Consider the following 13,913-nt stretch of genomic DNA (forward strand, 5'->3'; position numbering starts at 1 on the left):
CTTAATCATGTAACATATAATCAAGTAACTATTAAAATAATATTCTTAAAGAGAAGTTCCCCATGTTAATGAGCCATACAGTCACTGAACCTGCCACTAATTAGATATTTGAGATTTTCAGTAGCAGATGGAGACAACAACACCAGTATGAAAACAAAAAGAGATTCCAACCAACAAAACAAAGGTAAGCGCATTTACTTGCCTTTAATTTAGAGATTGTTTGTATTGGAATATTATTTGGCATCCCTGCCGGGATAATTGGTGTGGTTTATTCCAATTTAGAGCTGAAAAATATATATTAGAATTTTGAACTGATTTATTATTATTATTGAATTTATATATTATTGAATCTTACTGAATATAAATTTCGAACTGTTCAATTCTAAAAATGGATGATAAAAGTGGCAGGTTAAGAAAGAAACGGGGAGTATTGAGAACATCTGTTACCAAAATTTGTAAAACTATTGAAACAGAACTAACGAAAACAGATGTAAATGTCGATATGTTAGAAGAAATGTTAGAGCAGCTTGCGGTTGAGTCAAGTGAATTAAAGAATCTAGATTCACAAATTGAAGAATTCGTTTCCGAGGACAAATTAGAAAAAGAAGTAAAAGAAGTATCGGAATACACCCAAAAAATTATAACTTGGAAATTTAGAGCGACCAAAAAAATTCGCGAACGAACAAAAAATGTTGATTCTTTGAATGTTCCAAGTTCCTGTTATAAAGAATCATCGAACATTAAATTGCCAAAACTTGCGATATCTAAATTCTACGGGCAATCAAGTTTATGGCTTTCATTTTGGAACTCCTTTGAATCAGCCATACATGAAAATGATTCATTAAGTGAAGTCAGTAAATTTAATTACTTAAAAGCACACCTAGGTGGTTCTGCCCTTAGTACCATAGAAGGATTTGCATTTACACCAGAAAATTACGAAATCGCCATAAAATTACTTAAAGAACGCTTCGGAAGATCAGATGTTCTCATTAATACCCATTTGAATAATTTACTGCGTATCTGCCCATTAAAGAACTCAGATGATATTGTATCATTCAGAAAAATGTTTGATAATATACAGACAGAAATCCGATCTCTTGAATCTCTTAATGTTTTGAAAGAAACCTACGAAAACCTACTTTGCCCAATCCTGTTAAAATGCCTTCCCCCCGATCTCGTTTTAGAATATAATAAAAACATGAAATCGGATAAATATGAAATAGATGAATTGCTCGACTTCCTGTCTCTTCAGCTGAAAGCAAAAGAACGATCGTTAATGTATGCTTCTCCCGTGAGTTCGAAAAAAGAAAAGTATTCATTTCACCCGTTGCGTTATGACTCATCTAGCGGAAAAATAAATAATCCTAGATGTTCCACTGCAAAGAGATTTAGCAGTTCAGAATTGATTAGTTCTGAAGTAAAAATAAAAACACCGGAATGCTTATTCTGCAATAAATTTCATGATGTTGTTGATTGTGAATACGTACGTACTTTAAGTTTGGAAGAACGGAAACGTATACTGTCTAAAAAAGCTGCGTGTTTTATTTGTGCAAAGCAATTTCATGTTGCTAAATTTTGTAGGTCAAAAATAGTTTGTACTCTCTGTGGTAAAAAACATTTATCCATATTATGCAATCAAGATAATTCTGTTCCGAAAAATAATACCCATTTTAATGAAAGTAAGGATGAGAATAATCTTTTAAATGAAAATTTCACGTTGGCGAATAATTTATGTTCCAGGGAGGTTTATCTGCAGACTTTAATTGTTAGCGTCGAAAATAATGATTTAAAACACTATGTTAGATCGATCATTGACCTCGGGAGCCAGAGGTCGTATGTCAGCAAATACGTAGCGGATGTAATGAAATTGAAGTGTCTTGGGGAACAAACGGTGACTCATGGACTTTTCGGAGGACTGAAAAGGCGGGAAAACCACAAGATATATTCCATTAAATTGCGTAATACAGAAAATAATTTCTGTTGTAATGTAGAAGTAATGGATCAGAATAAAATTTGCACTTCTCTTCCCAAATTAGATTCTAAAAACATCGAAGAAGTAAAACAATTGGGTATATTTGTTAGTGATATTTGCTTAGATGAAAATCTTTGTTTGTATGAAAACGATCCCAAGGAGATTCACATATTATTAGGGGCAGATACGGCAGCCAGATTATTTACAGGAGAAATTAAAAAACTTTCGCCTGATCTAATTGCGATGAACACCAAGTTAGGGTGGACAGTTATTGGAAGATCAGGAATTAATAAAAATGATAGTTCCAGCACGCTAATGTTGCTACTTGTCAACGACGTAAATATATCCGATCTTTGGAGGCTTGATACATTGAATATCAATGACCCTGCGGAAACTCGAAGTAGAAAAGAACTAGAAGAAGCGGCTAAGGAACATTTTGAACGCAGTGTAACACGAGATAACGAGGGGCGCTACATTGTCAGTCTACCGTGGATACATGATCATCCACCTCTTCCTGATGGCAGAAAGATAGCTGAACGAAGACTTAACAGTTGTATTAAAGCCTTAGAACGTGCCGAAAAGCTGGCCGATTATGATGATGTTTTTCAGGATTGGCAGAATGAGGGTATTATTGAAGAAGTTGATCCTATGCAAGAAATCAAAGAAGGACAGCATTTCTTACCTCACCATCCTGTCTTCAAGGAGAATTCGACGACCAAAGTTCGACCCGTTTTTGATGGTTCAGCTAAAGAAAAGAATACACCTTCTATTAATGACTGCCTCGAAAAGGGACCAAATCTTGTAGAACTCATTCCATCTCTCATAAATCGCTTTCGTGTTGAAAAATATGGAGTGATATCTGACATCAAGAAGGCCTTTCTGCAAATTGGATTACAAGAACGAGATAGACCATATCTCAGATTTTTATGGAAGGATAGAAGAAAAGACGGAAATATCAAGATCCTGCAGCACAAAAGAGTTGTGTTCGGAATCTCCTCCAGTCCTTTCCTTCTAGGAGCTACATTAGAACTTCATTTAAAAAACGCCCCAGATCATCTCAAGGAAACAGCCCAGCAACTTATGAGGTCCTTCTACGTTGATAATTGTGTTTTCAGCGTCAACAGAAGAGAAGAACTCGCTAGATTTATTTCGGAATCACAAGCACTATTATCTACTGCCAAGTTTGAACTTCGAGGGTGGGAGCATTCTCCTACTGAAGACAAAACTGAAGAAAGGCAAGAAGACCGAAAGGTTCCAGTTCTTGGGCTTCTGTGGAATTTACCAAAAGACACTATATCTCTAGATTTGAAAAGTTTGATGAAAGAAGATAAAGGACCTATTACAAAAAGAAAAATCCTGTCAACCGTTCATCGAATCTTTGATCCGATAGGATTTTCTTGTCCAGTGACTCTAGAGCCCAAATCTTTGTTGCAGGAATGCTGGAAATTGGGTCTGTCCTGGGATGCTGAACTCCCTCTGCTGATAACTGAAAGATTCGAACGCTGGAAGATGAAGTTACCGAAATTGAATGATCTTGAAATACCAAGATGTGTACGTGAGGACTTTGCAGAAGATTCCAAATTTTCCATCCATGTTTTTTGTGACGCAAGTCAGAGTGCCTACGCTACATGTATCTTCTTGAGAGCTGAATCTGCTGATAGCACGTCGTGCCAGTTAATACAAGCTAGAAATAGAGTTGCTCCTTTGAAAAAGATCTCTATTCCACGCCTAGAACTTTTGTCCTGTACTATTGGTGCTAGATTGGCAAAAGCAACCATATCCGAACTTGGACTTGAGAACATACCAATCTTCTACTGGTCTGACTCTATGAATGCTTTGTATTGGATCAAAAGAAATGAGAATTGGGCCACGTTTGTTTACAACAGGGTACTGGAAATCCGTAAACTCACCAATCCTGAAGACTGGAGGCACATAAGTGGAACATTAAACCCAGCTGACCTTCCATCTCGAGGTTCCAATGCAGAGGAACTTGTGAAATCTCTTTGGTGGAAGGGTCCAAATTGGCTGAGAATGCCTATAGAAGATTGGCCTGTTTCGGAAACTATGCCAGATTTCGACGTTGTAAACTCCGAAAAAAGAAAATCTATTGTGTCTGTCACTAACACCACGACAGAGCAATTAGAGTACTTTTCTAAGGTATCTTCTTTCCGAAAAATGACCAGAATCACGGCTTGGATTTTTCGTTTTTATAAAAATGCTAAGACCCAGAAAAAAGAAAGAAAATTCGGTACCCTAGATTTTGAAGAAGTAGAGGCTGCAGAAAAGTACATTTTAAAACAAGTTCAAAGTCAATGTTTTTTGGGGAATGAAAAACTGAACTTACAGACATTCCTGGATTCAGATGGTTTATTAAGAGTAAAGACCAAAATTTCTCAAAGAAGTGATCTACCAACATTTAGATTTCCAATTTTGCTGCCTTCAAAGCATGATGTTATTGGAAAACTTATTTTTGAAAAGCATGTTGAACTTAGTCATGCTGGGATACAGATTTTGATGTCGAGTTTAAGAGAGAATTATTGGATCTTAAAAAGCAGGAAGACAATACGTCAAGTAATAAGGAATTGTATAATATGTCAACGTTTTTCATCTCGGCCATTAGAAGTAGCAAGTGCTCCACTACCCGAAGATCGCGTCAGAGATGCTTATGTTTTTGAAGTAGTAGGAGTTGACTTGTGCGGACCACTATATTTGAAAAACAAAAGCAAATGTTGGGCTGTACTTTTTACATGCGCAGTTTATCACGCAGTCCACATCGAGCTGGTAACTAGTTTATCAACAGATAGTTTTATTCTAGCTTTACGAAGGTTTATTTCTAGAAGAGGAAGACCAGCTACAATTTATTCAGATAATGGAACCAACTTAGTGGATACTTCTAATGAGCTGAAATCTGTTGATTGGGTGAAAATACAAGAATATGCCTCAGTAAAGAAAATCCTATGGAAATTCAACCCCCCATCAGCCCCATGGTGGGGCGGATTTTGGGAAAGGCTTATAGGTATGTTGAAATCTATCTTAAGAAAAATTCTTGGAAAGGCCTCCTTACAATTTGAAGAATTGTACACTGTACTATGTGATGCTGAGGGCATTATAAATTCAAGACCTTTGACATACTTAAGTGAAGACAATGAGGACCTTATAGCATTAACACCTGCTATGTTTTTACAAGATGTAAAAGAAATAGGAGTTCCAGATATAGATCAAATAGATGCTAAGAGAATGAATAAAAGATTCTTCTACAGGCAAAAAGTGTGTCAAGATCTCGGAAAACGTTTCAGAATCGAATATCTTGGACATCTTAGAGAATTTTCAAAGATTCGTAATGAATCTAAAATTAAAGAAGGAGACATTGTTCTCATCGGTGATAGTAACGTCAAGCGAATAAATTGGCCTTTGGGAAGAGTCATCAAATTATATCTTGGAAAAGACAAGAAATTTCGTCTCGTGGAAGTCCAGACCAAATCTGGGTCTTTCCTACGTCCAATCCAGAGACTTTTTCCTCTTGAGGTCAGCCAAAGTGAAAAATCTGCTATCCCGTGTCTCCCAAAGAGTGATTCTCCATCCACAATGATGATTCCTGATGGTACACCTACCTCTAGTGACTCTCATGCTGTTTCAGATGTGAGACAACCAAGAAGATCCCGTTATGGCCGGCTTTTAAAGCCCAATGCTCTCCTAGACTCATTGGTTTGAGTTTCTAAAGTCTTTACGAAACTCAAAGGTGGGAGAGTGTTGGATACCAGGCCTTAACTGTAACCAGTTTTAACTGTGAAGAACTTTCCCTTCTCACCACCAGGGGTTTGTTGACTTCCTCTCGATTTGGCGGCAACCAACGAACGCGTTTTATACTCTTTTAACTTGTAAATATATTCTTAATCATGTAACATATAATCAAGTAACTATTAAAATAATATTCTTAAAGAGAAGTTCCCCATGTTAATGAGTCATACAGTCACTGAACCTGCCACTAATTAGATATTTGAGATTTTCAGTAGCAGATGGAGACAACAACACCAGTATGAAAACAAAAAGAGATTCCAACCAACAAAACAAAGGTAAGCGCATTTACTTGCCTTTAATTTAGAGATTTTTTGTATTGGAATAGTCGCCGAGCAAAGAATTAATCGCTCCGATGTCATGATTATTAGGCGTGGTGCCATTTGATAGGATTTAAATCAATCGCACATTACTTAATGTACTTTATTGTTTATTTATTAAACATTCTTTATTAAAACTGCCAATTATTAAAAGACAAACTTTGACACTTTTATTGTCTTTGTTTTTACTGCACTCGGTTTTAGACCTAGGTTCCCTTAATTCGAATTTTTCATTATAAAATTTTTATTGTGATCTCGTAAATTTTGAATCAATGAGACGACACTTTATAATGTAAAGTAAAATTTCAGATGAATCTGGTTTCTTTGGTTGATGTTGAAGATACCACTATGTTGTTTTTTATTTTTTGCAGAACATTTTCTTCCTCTTCATTATTCAGATTCATACATTTCAGTTAGAGCCTCTTTTCCTATTGGCACACACTCGAATCGATTTCATCGAGAAGTTCGAAGAATCGTTTCCGTTGACGCTCCTGGATTCCGCTAGAACACACTCTGTCATTTCTCCTGGGTCAATTCCTTCAAAGAATTCCATATAAGCTTTTTTCACTCTATTTTTGTCTCCTTTGGATGGCATGGCCTCTCGAATGGACAATTCAACTAAATGCCACTTGTCTCTCATTATAAGATCATTGAAAAGTCTAAAAAAGGTATAACCACAGACAAGTTTTATTCTGTCTTCGTCATCAATATTTCTGAAAACGATTTTGATTGTTTCCGTATCCTCAGCATGGAAAAATTTAGATAAAATACAACAAAACTGAAATTTGTTTGCTACAAAACATTTTCTAAAATCAATAGGAGTGAGGAGGAAAAATTTCTGGAACAGTTCTGGAAAATAATAACCTGAATATGAAATGTTTTCTGTAATATCGGCAATCAGATGTCCATATTTATCTTCAGGAAGAAATGTCCAGATAAGATCTGCGATCTCCAAAAAAAGATCCTGCCACGGCCAATCGAGAAAGCATGTTAAAACGCCGCAAGGGCTCTTCCACAAAATTTGCATCAGGCGATCGGAGCTCATTTGGGACAACAAATAGCACAACACATCAGAAAGTTTCTCTATTGGAAAGTCACAAAACTGTCTGTATAGAATTTTGCGCCCATATGTTATAATAGGATAGACAGTTCTTAAAAAAAGAGCGTTTCGTTCTTCATGGGTGAGCTTTTGAAAAAAATATTCAGTTGCTGCTTTATTGCCTTCACGTGCTGAACATTCAACAGCATACTTATGAATGCTAAACCCTTCTCCAAATCGTCTGGCAACCATGGAACGTAGTTCGAATTCTTTCTTCATAGCAACATAAGCCCAATAGAACTATAACAACTCCTCTATCTTTAGCGAAAGACCATTTTCGTTGCAAAAATTCTTCTTATATTCTTCAGGAAGTTCTTTCCAAAGAACTGGGATGCAGTCAGTCAAGCAATATAAGCTGGCTAATTTGTAACGTTTCACAACGTCTAACGTTTTAAGACGTACAAGGTTTTCAGCCGTTTTTCCATAATCCACCGTCCCTGTAGATGTCCAGCATAATTGCTCTAAAATATCGATATCCCAATCATCCGAGCAATCGATTGCATTTCGTTTTCGGAATGACATTTTCCATCTTAAAATTTGCGAGCCAATAGGCTTAATTATGAGCATCATCTGCTTCTTTAAAGATTCGGGCAAAACAAGGTTCTCTACTTTATTTTTAACCTTATTTTCAGTCATTTCTTGCAACTCTTTATTATCTTTTTCCTTTTCTTGACAACATCGCCCTGCTCGTTCAGACTCATGGTCAAGGGTGACCTCTTTTCGGAAGTTTACAATCGAAGTCAAAATATCATTTTCATTCCACAATTTAACAACCAATCTTCTCAGGGCCATTTCCTGGAGTGACAGCTTCAGTACGAAAATCGGCTGTTTTTCCATTGTTGCCATTGGCAAAATAATCGAAGCAATGTTTGTGAAAGTTTTGTTTAAAGAACAGGAATTAAAAGACAGACAATATTTACTATGCTATCTAACATTCCATGATTTTATTATGTAAATTTATATCTGATGATATACCTATTTATAATCTAATATTTTTTAATGTCTATTACTTCTTAAGGTATTGATATTTGATAGATTTTTCGCTCAATACAAAATTTATTACCGTCATTTGTTTCGTGAAAATTTGCATAAATTTGTTCTCCAATTTGCAATCGAAACGAGACTTTTACCTGTAAGGAAAAAAAATGCAATTATAGATCATTTGCCAACCATCCATTATATTACGTATAAAGTGAGATTGCAATTATCTAGAATGTTCGATACCATTATGAATTCAATATAAATAATAAATTAATCATATTTTTAAAATTAACACATATTTTTGATTTATCGCTCTTTGAAACGGACACATTAATACAAAGATTTATCTAAGACTATTGACCTTTATTAATTGTTTGAGACTGAAAAACTTTTCGTAAAGTAGTAAGAAACTTTCCGCTTTTGGTGACTAGTTTGGTCACTCAGATTATTGATATATTAGACTGTCAAATAATTTATAGAATGCTTTAAAACATTTCATTTTGTTATTTGGCATGACTGAAAAACATGAATTCAATTGAATAAGATTTCTGCAAATCAAAAAATATACATATTGTTATGAATCGGAAAAGATTTCGTTAAACTCGAATGACAGGTTGGCCTGTAGTGGATATATGGTGTAGTCTACTCAACAAGCTTCAAGCACAAATAACGACGCTAATTAAACAAAGACACAAATACACAGAAGACAAAACAGAGTCGAAACGTACACAAGCGATATTCAGCAGCGCACAAGTAGTAATCGGTAGTAACTCAGCAGGAGGAGGGAATCTATGTAACTATTCATTAAGGTCTCTCCAAACGCCTGCTGTTTTTTACTGTCTCCTCGCTTTAGTTGTAACTCCTTCAGACTCACTACTATACGACTGGCTACTCCATATACGACTCGATACTGCTACAATACTTGTTTCCAAACCTCTGCTCACGGTACCAATTCTCAATCCACTAATTGCTTGAACTCCATTTAATGCTTGCTCTTCGCTGAACCCATCCAACTAATTCGTCTTTTTTCACTATATGATTGCCTTCGGCTTCGGCAGCCGGCCTTTATAGCTTCTTGAGAAGGATAGTGAAGATTCTGAAATAATTCAGCCAGTATCATCCATTTTATCGCCAAATTCTTCGTCAAGTCACTAAATGGTCTCCATGACCAGGGGATATTGATGCTGCATCCGATTAATATCCAATAGAGTAGACTGTAAAACTATCTTCCCTACGATGGGACAAACTGTGCTGGGAAGCACCATTAAAAATTCGTAACAATATATATTAAGAAATAAAAGCGGAAATGAAAATCCTACTATGAAATGGCAAAAACCGACCTTGAATGTTTAGATGGATGTTTTAATTTTATCATGGCATCATTTAAAAGCATTTTTTACCATATCAAGCAGCATTTAAAAGCATGTAATTAATGTTCTCTTATTTTCTAATACAACTCCGCCTTTTTTATTTAATTAATGCAACAGAAGCTCTGTAAAAATTGCGGAGATAGACAAGATCCCACTTTCTGAATGAAGGGATAAAAATTTGTCGATCTAACAAATTCTTTTAAAAGATCCCTGTAATTTCCTACATCGACACGTGGCATAAATAACTCGGAAATATATATATATATATATATATATATATATATATATATATATATATATATATATATATATATATATATATATATATATATATATATATATATATATATATAGAATGATATTTTAAAATCTAATTTAAATATTGATTCATTTCTAATTTTTATTTTAATTCAGCTCATATTAATGTTGTCTTATTTCCTGATCCAATCCTTTTTTTTTTATTTAATTAATCCTACACAACAAGTTCTCATATTTTAAAATCTAATTTAAATATTGATTCATTTCTAATTTTTATTTTAATTCAGCTCATATTAATGTTGTCTTATTTCCTGATCCAATCCTTTTTTTTTTATTTAATTAATCCTACACAACAAGTTCTCATATTTTAAAATCTAATTTAAATATTGATTCATTTCTAATTTTTATTTTAATTCAGCTCATATTAATGTTGTCTTATTTCCTGATCCAATCCTATTTTTTTTTATTTAATTAATCCTACACAACAAGTTCTCATATTTTAAAATCTAATTTAAATATTGATTCATTTCTAATTTTTATTTTAATTCAGCTCATATTAATGTTGTCTTATTTCCTGATCCAATCCTTTTTTTTTTATTTAATTAATCCTACACAACAAGTTCTCATATTTTAAAATCTAATTTAAATATTGATTCATTTCTAATTTTTATTTTAATTCAGCTCATATTATTGTTGTCTTATTTCCTGATCCAATCCTATTTTTTTTTATTTAATTAATCCTACACAACAAGTTCTCATATTTTAAAATCTAATTTAAATATTGATTCATTTCTAATTTTTATTTTAATTCAGCTCATATTAATGTTGTCTTATTTCCTGATCCAATCCTATTTTTTTTTATTTAATTAATCCTACACAACAAGTTCTCATATTTTAAAATCTAATTTAAATATTGATTCATTTCTAATTTTTATTTTAATTCAGCTCATATTATTGTTGTCTTATTTCCTGATCCAATCCTATTTTTTTTTATTTAATTAATCCTACACAACAAGTTCTCATATTTTAAAATCTAATTTAAATATTGATTCATTTCTAATTTTTATTTTAATTCAGCTCATATTAATGTTGTCTTATTTCCTGATCCAATCCTTTTTTTTTTATTTAATTAATCCTACACAACAAGTTCTCATATTTTAAAATCTAATTTAAATATTGATTCATTTCTAATTTTTATTTTAATTCAGCTCATATTAATGTTGTCTTATTTCCTGATCCAATCCTATTTTTTTTTATTTAATTAATCCTACACAACAAGTTCTCATATTTTAAAATCTAATTTAAATATTGATTCATTTCTAATTTTTATTTTAATTCAGCTCATATTAATGTTGTCTTATTTCCTGATCCAATCCAATTTTTTTTTATTTAATTAATCCTACACAACAAGTTCTCACGTTCAACACGTTCAAGTAATCAACAAGTTCTCACGCTCCGAGTGAAGGGAGAAAAATCTTCAATGCTTACCACAGCGATTCTCAACCTTTGGGGCACGCCCCCCTAGGAGGGCGCGAGCACACTAGAAGGGGGGCGCGAGAATATCCAAGAGAAAATATTATTTAAAAAAATTGATTAACTGACTGAAAGGAAAGCACACATACACATAGAAAACAAAATACATTTCGGCATATTTAATAACTTATTGAAGTAAAACTACTTACTTAATCAAAACATACTAAATTAAAAACAAATTTAATAATTATTAGTGAATTCCTTGGGCCTGTCTTGCAGAGCAAAGTTTTTCGAAGGAAGGCTTAATATTAGAAATAGCCAGTCTCAATTCTCGAATATGTCGACCAAGTACCTCAATTTCATCGCAAATAAACTGTCGCAAAAATTCTCGGCCTTCTGTCTGCTTTCTTCTTCTAAAAAATGACGATTTCTTCTCTTAATTCATAAAAACGTTGCAAAATTTTCCACGTGATGACCATCTTGCCTCGCAATAAAATAGTAACGCTGAATGTACTGAACCCATGTCTTCACAAAGTGCGGTAAAGATACTCGATTTCAGGGGTCTCATTTTTATATAATTTACTACGGTTACAACTGTAGTTAACACAATATTCAAACCAGGACTCATTTCTTTCGAAGCCAACGTTTCTCTGTGGATGATGCAATGTGTGCACTGAGGTGATTTTTATTTTAAAAATGCTTGTATATCTTGGAATCTTTCGGACATTGAATGAGCACCATCGGTGCATATTCCGACGCAATTTTTCCATTCTATGTTTGCCTCGTTCATAAAATCATTTAAAATAGCAAATAATGCGAGTGCTGATGTTTTGAGTTCTATTGGTTTGCAGAAAAGTAGTTCTACTACTGACATATTACCACAAATTCGAACATGGCGATTAAATGAGCATCTTTATTACTATATGTTGCTTCGTCAAGCTGTATTGAAAACAATTTGTCACGCAACTTCGAGAACAGCTGACTGTAATGATTGGATTTTGAAGAGTTAGGAAATAAACGTTCATAGTTGGCGATAGACAACTAGCGCGAGTGTAATTAAAAGAGTGATGTCATTCGAATGTTTGCTCTTGGAGGAGAAGGAATTACTGAGTAGAGTAACTCGAACGAATCTGCAATAAATTTGTTGTTAAGTTTTCTATTTGTCTATTTATTCAAAGCACTCACGAACCAGCCACGACACTGACACTGTACATCTTCAGCTATATCGCTAATTCGACGGGCAACAGTATCATTTGAAAGAGGTGTGAACTGCAATTGTTTTGAAAAATTATCTCCAAACATAGTTTCTACAATCTCAATTGCTGCTGGCAAAATAAGCTCTTCACCAATGGTGTGAGGGTTTTTACATCTGGCTATTTTATCTGAACTTTGTAAGATGCAATTAAAGCTTTTTTTATTCACAGACAAAGTTTCTTTAAAAATTGATTTTTGCTTGTTATATGATTTTAATTTTAATTCGAAGAATTCTCTGGGTTTGTTGACGTACTCACTATGAAGCGTTTCCGAATGTCGTTTAAGTTTATTAAGTTTCATGCTGTCTGCGGCCAACAATTTTGAGCAAATGATACACAGGGACCTTTCTTCTTCATTTACTTCAGTACTGGTAACCCCAAAATTTAAGTATTATTGAGAATATTTCCTTGATTTTATTTTCGGAACCGCGCTCGTCTGTGTACTTGCTGATGCTTAACTATCGTCTAATGCTTTCTTACTTCCGCTTAAAAATTTATTCATGAGTCTGCATAAATTTGCTACCATGAATATTTTATATGGTGAATTGCAATTAACACGAAAACATATATAACATACAAATTCACAGTTGATTCGATAGCGATAAAAGGATCGACTCGAATGAGACTGGCTAGAATTGAAACTAGAGTATCGAATATTTTCCTTCTTCTTATGAGAAAATATTTACTCCGCGCATGCTCGAGACGACCTCGGTCGTGTGGATTCCCTTGCACAAACATTCCTATTTTTTTTTCACTTTCGTTTAGTCATGCTTCTATTTTATTTCTTTTATTATTCTAAAAAAGGTTTTCCCCGTTTCTAAATTTAGCTCACCCCGTCTAGGTTAACTTTCATTGACGAATTTTTCTACTTTCATATTCTTTTAACGTTATCTCTCTGTTTGGCTTTCATTTCAAATATAATATTTAAATTTTCTCAACTTTCATTCGTTTTATCTGTTCACCGCCAGCTTGGCAAAATGCCAAATGTGGTTTCTCGCCAAAGTTGGCCCACTTTGATTCTTGTTTTGGTAGTTAGTTAAAAATAATTTAAAAACAGAATCCAAAATACTCAATTTACATTATTGTTGTATACATTTTATTGTAGGGGGGGCGGTGAGAATTATGATTGAAAACTGGGCCACGAATACTGAAAGGTTGAGAAACGTTGGCTTACCACATTCTTTTAGAGATACCTATATTTCCCTTTCCTAAGTCTACACGTGACAAATAAATCCTTATCGAAATTTCATTATAAAATCACTGAGAGAAGACTTTCGTGCTCTTTTAAGCTTTTCTTTCTCTCGCTTTTTTTTTTTTTTTTTTTTTTTTTTGCACTTGCAACGAAATGTAAACGGACATCAATTTTATCATCGCTTTTTGTACATAATATGC

The sequence above is a fragment of the Argiope bruennichi genome, chromosome 11 (genome assembly GCF_947563725.1).
Source record: "Argiope bruennichi chromosome 11, qqArgBrue1.1, whole genome shotgun sequence".
Taxonomy (NCBI): domain Eukaryota; kingdom Metazoa; phylum Arthropoda; class Arachnida; order Araneae; family Araneidae; genus Argiope; species Argiope bruennichi.